Below are 10,194 nucleotides of genomic sequence, written 5' to 3'. Positions count from 1 at the left end.
TAAATTAACTAAATAAATAACTATCATGAAACGATAATTTGGCTTTGGGAAATCTAACCTAGCAATACTAAACTGCGGAGGAATTAAAGCAACAACCTGAAAAAAGGAAAAGAAGAATACCGTAAAGAAGAATTGAACACGAAAGACCAAAACCAAGTGCAGAAAGTAAACTTTATTGACGAAAGTTATTCTAAACTAATAAAAGTTTAATCTTTGTGTGATGAACCCTAATTATTTCCCTAAAATTCGATGATGCTCTCTAAAACCTAAAGTTACATTATATAGATAGTATTACGTAACTTTTATTCCTGAAACCTAATTACATTGGGCTTGCTAATTCTCGTTCTTTTAACTCACGCCAAAATCACGGTTTGGTCGATCGACCACAAGGACCAGTCGATCGACTGAACTTCGCTGAACAATAGCTTCTGATCTATTTCAGGAATCGCGCTCTGGTCGATCGACCATGTAGGTAAGTCAATCGACTGCTTTAGCTGGTACTTTGCTCCAAAAGCCTCGTAAAGTTGTCTTTCGAGCCTCGATACGCGCACCAAGTTTGCTTCCCGAGTCTTTACTCCATGTCAAATGCAATGCTAAGTACTCGGGGATGGATTTGGCTCGATTTCTGCTGGATTCTTCACATTTCTGCAATATTACACAAAACACAAAAGTAGATGGAAATAGGGGAAATAGTAGCTTAAACTACATAAATGAGCTCCGAAATGCGTGTAAAACATCATATTTGGGACACGCATCAACAGATATCTTGTCTCCCTGTGGAGATCGACCCTGCTTATCACTAGCTTCTTTATTAGTTTTAATTAGGTTTATTTTTGGTACAAAACGACCTTATCAAATTTTAGCACCGTTGCCGGGGAGGTAATAGCCCTATTTGTTTTTATTTTCATTTATTTTTATCCGTCTCAGGGAATTTTTATTCCTTGAGACAGTTCTCATTTATCTCTTTTAGTGCTGTGTATGCCCAGGTCAAACTGGTCGGTATTATTTCCAGCTGATTCGGAGCCAGAAAGACTGTTTCGGCATAGACTCCGTCTGCAAAGAGAACTTCGAAAGGAAGACTTGAGTACTTCCGAGCCCGAGCTACAACACTTTTTATTTACAGAAGACCAGTCTTTTGAAGAAGACAATCTCATTTCTGCCAACAAGTCACTAAAGATGCCTAACATTGCAAGTCAATCGAAGCCCAAAGCATCCTCGATTCCTAAAGGTTTTAACCTCCAAACTGAGGACGGTAACACTTTTGATATCCGTCTGTCCTACATAAATCTGGTGGAAAGGAATCTGTCCCGAGGTGTGGCGGGTGAAGATCCGCGAAAGCATATGGAAGTCTTTACCGACTATTGCTCTACTATTCCCGCTACTAAGGGAGTAACTCAAGACAAGATAAAGGAAGTGCTTTTTCCTTTTTCTGTGACTGACTCAGCCCGTGAGTGGCTGACTTATCTTGACTGGACTGCTGCTGGTATCACCAACTGGGAGACTCTCGCACTTGCCTTCTACAAAAGATACTTCACTCCACAACGCACTAATCAGCTGAGGGGGTAAGATTACTAGTTTTAAGCAGGCACCTGATGAGACTTTCTATGAAGCTTGGTGCGGTTCAAGAAGTTAGTGAGGCCTCTTCCTCACCATGGTTTTGATCAGTGGTTCTTGTGCAACCAGTTCTATAATGGGTTGTACGATGACCACAGAGCAATACTGGACGCCTCATCCAACGGAAAATTTCAAAAGAATATTGATGATGATAAGGGATGGGGCATTATTGAGGAGATGTCGACCCATTGTGCTGAATATGGGAACCCACGGGACGGTATTCGAACGGTCTATTCGGTTGATAAGGCAGTCGTGGCTCAGCTAGAATCCATGAATGCTCGGTTTGATAGATTGGAGCTGCAATCTGCTGGAGTTCAACAAACGGTTCATCTGTTGACAAGACAGGAAACTGTCATTTGTGAGAGGTGTGGAAGCAATGACGGTCATACTGCTATTGACTGTCTAACTGAGAAAGAACAAGTCCTTGGTTTTCAGCAATATAGGCAAGGAGGAGGTTCTTATTACAACAATCAAGGGGCAGTCTATCCCAATTTGAGATGGACAAGTCAAAATGTTCTTAATCCCACTCCTCCACCGCAACAGCAGCAGCCATATGTCCCTCCTCACAAGGCTCAACAAGACTTTCAAAAGCCTCCTTCTTTTCCTCCACCGAATCAAGGCGCATCATCTTCAGGAGGGGTAAGTGAGCTAGTTGAGTAGAAGTAAATGATTAAGTCATTGACAAAGCAATGGAAGATGAGTGACCAATAGAAAGAAGCTTTAATCAAGTCACTTGAAACCCAAGTTGCTCAGTTAGCCGCGAACCAGTCCACAACGAAGCAGGGTCAATTGTCGTCCCAATCTGAGAAGAATCCACATGAGACGGTAAATTTGATTAATTTGAGAAGTGGTCATTCATATGAAGGAGCAAAATTGTCAGCTGATGAGGACATTTCAGACTCAAAAGACGCTATTATGGAGGATGAACAGTCAGTTGTCGCTGAAAATATGCTTACCACGAAGAATATACTCGTTCGACAAGTTTCAGGAGGTCGATCGAGTAGAAAAGAAGCTGAAATCACTCGATCGAAGGCAAATTCTACTCAATCGAGTGAACTGGATAATCAAGGCATCGATCAAGTGGTTCAAACCACTCGATCGAGTGAAAATATTGAAGAATCTATTCGATCGAGTGGAAATTTGCCTCGATCGAACACTGCTGCTATTGAGGAACTCGATCGAGAGGCTACTATTGCTCGATCGAGTGAAACTTCACCTGGAAAGACTCGATCGAGAGGTAAAAAGTATCGATCGACAGACAGAGAGCTTAAACCTGCTGAGCCGTTGGAAGAGAGAAACAAAGGGCTTGAGATTCCTATTACCGTGCCCTTCCCAAGGCGATTAGAGAGCACTAAAGCCAATCAACAGTTTGGTAAATTTGCCGAGCTCCTGAAAAGCTTACAGGTTACTGTTCCATTCGCCGAGTTGGTGACACAGGTACCCTCTTATTTAAACTTTATGAAAGAAATTTTGTCACGTAAGAGGCATATCAACAATCATGAGACGGTAGCTTTAACTGAGGTAGGGACTGCCCTAGTTCAAAATAAGTTGACACCTAAACAGTCAGACCCGGGTAGTTTCTCGATTCCATGTCACATAGGTACCCATTTGATAATGCGCTATGCGATCTTGGTGCTAGCGTGAGCGTCTTACCTTTGTCTCTTGCTAAGAGACTTGGTTTGACCAAATTTAGTTGCACAAACATAACCGTACAGATGGCCGACCATAGTATATCAAAGCCGTTAGGAGTTATAGAAGACATACCTGTCAAAATCGGGTGATTCTTTATTACCGTTGACTTCGTAGTGCTTGATATTCCCGAGGACACTCACACCCCTATTATTTTAGGGAGACCATTTTTATTCACTGCTTGCGCAGTGATCGATGTCGGGGGTAAGACACTCACATTCCAGGTAGGAGATGAAGAATTGATTTTTCATCAATCTAAGTCTCGTAGGGCTCCCATGCAAGCTCAACCTTGCAATGCCCTCTCCTCTACTGACTCCCATATTGACACTCCAGCTGAAAATGTGGAATTTTGTGCTGCAATTGCGACCCCTCCGCCTCAGACTGAGAGCGAAAAGGAGGAACATTCGTCTGTTTTCCTTGCTGCAGGTACAGATGGAATAGATGCAGGAGCTGTCAAAGGTCGTAGTGCAATTAAAGTCAATCAAACCGGGCATCCTAACGTCAAAGCTGATGGGAAAGGTAAAGGGACGAGAAAAGTTCGTGCATACGTGGATGTTAACTATTCTCGCCCTACTGGTTCAAATTTAAGCTCGTGGAAAACGAAGAGGACGGTCAAGGACGCTGAAGGGACCTCCTCCAGTCAGAAGCCCTCCTTTGGGCTACTGAATTATTTTGGGAATTGAGCGGGGAATGCCCCGTGTAACAAATTGTAAAAATTAATTTTAAATTTCCGTCGAATTTCTTTATTTGCATTTTTAGAACTGTTAGATTTTAGACTATTTTAGCGTAGCTAGAAAGACAATAGACAGTTACTTTGTGATTTGGTATGTTCGGGATATGTTTGCGAGTGTTTTTATGCAGGTTTGGGGAGACAATAACTCATTGTGATGAGTTACACGAAGAAAAGGACTCGATCGAGTACTTTTTGTACTCGATCGAGAGGAATGCACAGGAACGGGTTTGATCGAGTAGTTTCCAGTTACTCGATCGAAATGGCTAAAATAGAGAGTATTCGATCGAGTACAATTATGTTCGATCGAGAAGAATGAAGTCCAAACTCCTCGATCGAGTGATTCCAAATCACTCGGTCGAGTGAAATTGCAAATCACACGCAGGAAGTAACTCTTAAACTTCTATTTTTTTCATTATTTCACTATCATCTTCATTTGTCTTTCCCTTTCGTGCGAATCCCCAAAAACCTCCATAATCTTTGCCCTTTACCAAATCCAACACCCACAAATTGTTCCTAGCTAATATTTCGACTTTTGCCTTTTAATTTCCCCTTCAATCGTGCTCATTTTCACGGTCAATTAAGGAATTAGGGTTTGCGGTTTTGTGTTCGAAATTCCGCCAATTGCACTTGTTTTGTTGATTATTTTTGCTTCTTCTTGTGGGTTTCATTATCAAGTAAGTCTCCCTTTACTTTATTGTTGATTAATTGCTTTATTTCGAATTTATGAAGTAATTAGGGTTAGGGTCTATGCTTAAGTCGAAAAATTCGACTGGAATTTGGGGGTTTTGCGGTTTATCGATTCATCTGCTTGTCATTTCCCCTTGCTTACTTGATTAGGATGGATAGTAGTTCAATGCCTTTGACTAGTTCGACTGTAGTTCCGTCCTCTGCTGAGACCGTGGTCCCTGCTGCCACCACTGTAACACTACGGATTTTCTTTGGAGCCTACTCGACCGAGTAGAGCCTACTCGGCCGAGTAGTGCTCTGAGTGCGTGTTATTTCGGTTCTGCCGAGGAATACTCGGCCGAGTATAGTGAATACTCGACCGAGTATTGGACACTCGGCCGAGTATGCACTTACTCGACCGAGTGTCCGGTTTGGCGAAGTTATATTTCGACGGTTTGATTAAGGAGTGATTAGGGTATTTTATATTTCCGCGTCAGTTTCTAATATCATTTTTCACAGCATTATCATTTCTACGTTACCCTAATCATACCCAAATCATTCCCTAATCCTTCCATTGAGCATTTCGTAGCATCTTTGTGTGGATAATTGCGGTGATTCTTGCGTATAAGTTCTTGTTGACTTGTTGGTAAGTTCTATCTTTGTAATTATTGCATCTTTTTGGGTTCTTTGTACATTTATATGGGAAGGGGATGTTGGGAATTGTACAAAGTGTAATTGTGTTGTATGATCATTGTATAGGAGAAGACTTCGTACAGGAGCCTTTTTGATTGTCCGTGTTGCATACTGCTGTGATTGCTAAGGTAGGGTTTCCCTACTCAGTTTACTGTGCTTTACATGACATGTTGTTGTAATTATCGTTGTCTGTTGATCATCGTAGTATGGAGATTGTTGTGACAGTGTTGGTGTGAGGGGATTGAGATGACAGTAATGTCATGTGATTGTGATTGTGGTGGAGTCACTTGCGGGAGTGGCTTCACACCTAGTTCGCCCTCCGTGGAACCCGCCACGGGAGGGGATGTGCACATTAAGGGACAGGGATCGTTGTCGCTCGTTGAGGAGCTGGACTAGGTGGGATCGGTGCGGTCACCCATCGGCGGCGAGGATTACCTGTTGCGATGGGTAATCTGGCGGGGCTACACACTTTAGTGTGTAGCGGTTACTTATGTGAGCTTGGGTGATTGGGAGTTGATGATGATCGGACGAGTATTGCATTTGTTTGTCTTGTTTGTTGCATAATACCGACCCGTTGTTGTTTGTGGAATCAGGGGATCCATTCGGGATGGTGAGCGGGCTTGACAGGTTTTGCTAGTGAGAGCTTGGGGATTATCTTGGGAGATTTGCCACCACGAGTCATAGCATCACCGTCTGAGTCTTAGCGAGTTTTCTTTTATTATTAAGACTTTGAAGTTGTATTTCGTTAGACAAGATTTGGGTTTTGGATATTGTAAACCTTGCATTTTACATTACTTTAATAATGATGCTCAATTCAGACGCTTTGGTATATACTAACCTCGGGAAACCGAGATGGTAACGCACTTTCATGGTAGGGTGGTCCTGGTAAGGCACCTTGGTATGAGGGGGTGTTACAAAGTGGTATCAGAGCCGAAGATTCCGGCACCTAAACAAATGAATTTAATGAACCTAGGGAGTCTAAATAAAATGAACCCGGGGAGAGTTGTTTGGAGCTACCGCAAAGACTCGGGAGACGTCCCGGAGTCGCACATTGGCCCTTACTAACTCGAGCTGGTAACATGGGGGAAAGTGTGATGAGGACTAGGCTTTGTATGTGCACGTATGTGAAGATACATGTTGGTAAAAGTCGATAGTCGCATATATGTGTGATGAAGTTCTTAACTGTTGTGATGGGAGAAGTAATAGATGAAACGGGTTGTGATTTCAACGTTGGATTTAGCATATGTGCAAATTGGATGTTGATATGGTTACAATATGGTGTTAAAGTTTTAATATATGCATTACATGCTGACGTGATTATAACGGTTTTAAATCCTTAAGTATTTGCTGCGGGAATAGTGAGCATGATAGGGGAATCGTAATCTGTAAATCTTTTTATAGCGTAACTCGGCCGAGCAGGGTAGGCACTCGACCGAGTATGGAGTACTCGGCCGAGTAGCCAAAACTCGACCGAGTGCTATTTGATAAGAAGTAGCAATTGCTACTGTTTGTGATAACTCGACCGAGTATGAGTGTATACTCGACCGAGTAGCGTCCACTCGGCCGAGTGTTGTTGCACTCGACCGAGTGTTCTTATTGGTGTTTTGGCGTTTGTCTCTGGAGTCGATACTCGACCGAGTATCTGGGAAGGTACTCGACCGAGTTATCTTTACTCGACCGAGTATGATGTATACTCGGCCGAGTGTTCTTATGGCGGAAGGGTGTTAAATTTTGAGCATGTGTTTACGTTTCTTTCTTTCTTATCAGCTCAAAATGCCGCCCAAAAGAACTCCCGCGCAGATCCAAGCTTCAGAGATGTCTCTTGATGAGGTTGCTCGCATGATTGAGCAACAAGAGGCTCTCCTTGAAGCTCTCAAAAATGTGGGAAAAGGAAACGAGAAGACGATGGATGCAACCCAGCTTAGCATCAACATTGCTCGTTTCCACCCTCCCACATATGACGGGGTAGGTGAACCAAAGCTGCTCGAGAAGTGGCACCGTGAGATTGAGGCTCTCATGGAAATGGTTAAGTGCCCCGAGGACATGATTGTTGAGCAGGTAGTGTACTACCTAAGGGGAGAAGCGCAGTTTGGTGGCGAACGTCAAGGATGATGCTAGAGCTTACTACCGGAGGAAGGGGCTATTCCGTGGTCCGGGTTGAAGAGTGCTATGAGAGAGAGCAACATTTGTGCCTGAGCATATCCGACACAAGATGAGATCCGACTTTGAATCTTTCACTATGTCTGAGGAGATGACAGTCACTGATTACTATCATCGGTTTTTGGAGCTATCTCGTTATGTGGAAGATTTGCAGCTCGGACAAAGAGGTTTGGCTCTCCGTTTTGAGAGGGGTTTGTCTGCTAAGATCGTGAGTCGTATGCCGGCTGGGGTTGCTACTGACCTCAAGGAAGTGTATCTGAGAGCGGGTCAAGCTGAGAGAATGGTGGATCTCTCAAGGGAGATTGAAGAGAGAACTGCTACAGAAAAGAGGAAAACTGATAGCGGGAACAACAATCAGCCAACCAACAAGAAAGGGAATTTCAACCATGCCAAGGCTTTCTCTAGTGGAGCGGGTTTCTCTGGAGGTTCTCGTGGCTGGGGAAAGAATAGAGGTCAGGCTGTAAGTGACAACACCAACCTTACGTGCTTCAACTGTGGTGGGATAGGTCACAAAAGGCGAGAATGCACGAGCTACAAGCCCGGCAATGGTTCAGGAGCTAGATCAGGAAATTTTTCTCAGGGGCCGACTCAGAGTTTTGCTAGTAACCGACCGGGAGGTTCATGGGGCAACAGAGGTGGACGGGGTAACTGGGCGGTTACAACCGCGGTGGTGGTGGATCTTACCGGCGCGAGAATAATGATGTCACCCAGATTCGGCAGCTAAGCCTAGTACCTCCAATGCTTGATTCGGGGGTGGAGGACGGAAGAATAGTGGAAAGCTCTTCATGATGGATAAGCAGGAAGCACAAGATGATGCTCATGTAGTTACCGGTACTTTTCTTGTTAATAATGTACCGTCCTTTGTTTTGTTTGATTCAGGGGCTACACATTCTTTTGTGTCTAAAAGTCATCTTTGTGTCTATGGGTTTGGGACAGTTTGAGGTTGTAAAAGATGATGTGTTCATACCTTCTGGGAGTCGTGTCGTGTCTCAAGTTATATAAGGGTATATCTATGGTGATTGGAGGGGTAGATTAACCAGTAAACCTGTTAGAGTTTCCTAAGGATGGGTTTGAGGTGATTGTCGGGATGGATTGGCTAGGTAGGTATGACGCCAGGATAGATTGTAGACAAAAGAGAGTGTCTTTAAAGGGTCCCAAGGGTGTTAAGGTGTCCTATAGAGGGTTTGTGGTAAAGCCTAATTGTAGGTTTATAGCGGTTATGACTTTAAAGTCATGTTTAAGGAGGAAGTGTCCCTTAATTCTTTGTCATGTGAGAGATCACCGAGTAGAGCCGCCGACAACTTCTGTGATTTCCGTGGTGAAAGAATTTGAAGATGTATTTCCTGAGGAAATACCGAGTTTGCCTCCCAAGAGGGATGTCGATTTCAGCGTGGAGCTTAAGCCAGGAACGGGTCCTATATCTAAAGCACCTTATCGTATGGCACCTAAAGAGTTGGCTGAGTTGAAGAAGCAGTTACATGAGTTGTTAGACAAGGGTTATATCAGGCCTAGCGTGTCACCGTGGGGAGCTCCAGTTCTTTTTGTAAAGAAGAAAGATGGGAGTATGAGACGTGCATTGATTGAGAGAGCTCAATCGGGTCACATGTGAAGAATAAGTATCCGTTGCCAAGGATTGACGATTTGTTCGATCAGCTAAGTGGAGCGGGTGTGTTCTCTAAGATTGATCTGAGGTCGGGGTATCATCAATCGAGGATAGCGGATGAGGACATTCCTAAAACAGCGTTCCGATCTCGTTATGGTCACTACGAGTACGTAGTGATGCCTTTTGGGTTGACCAATGCGCCAGCAGAAATTTTCATGGATTTGATGAACCGGATCTTCACACCGTTTTTGGATAGGTTTGTGGTTGTTTTCATCGACGGTATCCTAGTTTATTCCAAGACTAAGGAAGAGCACGAAGAGCACTTGAGGATAGTTTTGCAGACTTTGAGAGAAAATCAGCTCTATGCCAAGTTATCCAAGTGTGAGTTCTGGTTAGAGGAAGTGGCTTTTCTAGGCCATGTAATATCCAAGAAGGGGGTATCTGTGGATCCTAGTAAGATTGAGGCCGTTACCAGGTGGGAATCGCCGAAGAACGTTGCTGAGATTCGGAGTTTCTTAGGTCTTGCCGGCTACTACAGGAGATTTGTGAAAGATTTCTCTACCATAGCGCGGTCTATGACATCTTTGATGAGGAAGGAAGCGATTTGTTTGGGATAAGAGTTGTGAAACGGCGTTTCGGACCTTAAAGGAACGCTTGACCACGCCCCCTATCCTAGCCTTGCCAGAGGGTTGTGAGAACTTTGAGGTCTATACCGACGCTTCAAAGAACGGTCTAGGTTGTGTCTTGATGCAGGGAGGGAGAGTGATAGCTTATGCTTCGAGGCAGTTGAAGCAATATGAGGAGAACTACCCTACTCATGATTTGGAGCTGGGTGCAGTTGTGTTCGCTCTTAAGATTTGGAGGCACTACCTTTATGGCGCAACTTTTAAGGTGTTCTCTGATCATAAGAGTCTAAAGTATATCTACACTCAGAAGGAGCTTAACATGCGACAGAGGCGGTGGATGGAGCTGATTGGAGATTATGATATGGAGATCATCTATCACGAGGGTAAAGCTAATGTTGTCGCAGATGCAT

The 10,194-nt window shown here is 43.8% G+C and overlaps 1 non-coding gene across 1 annotated transcript; it reads right to left on the bottom strand.

Annotated features, from left to right (window-relative positions):
• Nucleotides 1–1,552: 1,552 nt before the first annotated feature.
• LOC141636212 (small nucleolar RNA R71) lies at nt 1,553–1,658 on the bottom strand. Its single transcript, XR_012540839.1, has one exon. It is a non-coding gene; the product is annotated as a small nucleolar RNA R71 (small nucleolar RNA).
• Between the last annotated feature and the right edge of the window lie 8,536 nt (nt 1,659–10,194).

This window comes from Silene latifolia, chromosome Y (genome assembly GCF_048544455.1).
Source record: "Silene latifolia isolate original U9 population chromosome Y, ASM4854445v1, whole genome shotgun sequence".
In the NCBI taxonomy this organism is placed as follows: domain Eukaryota; kingdom Viridiplantae; phylum Streptophyta; class Magnoliopsida; order Caryophyllales; family Caryophyllaceae; genus Silene; species Silene latifolia.
The sequence above is the reverse complement of the archived record's forward strand: the minus strand, read 5'-3'. Positions and strand labels throughout refer to the sequence as shown.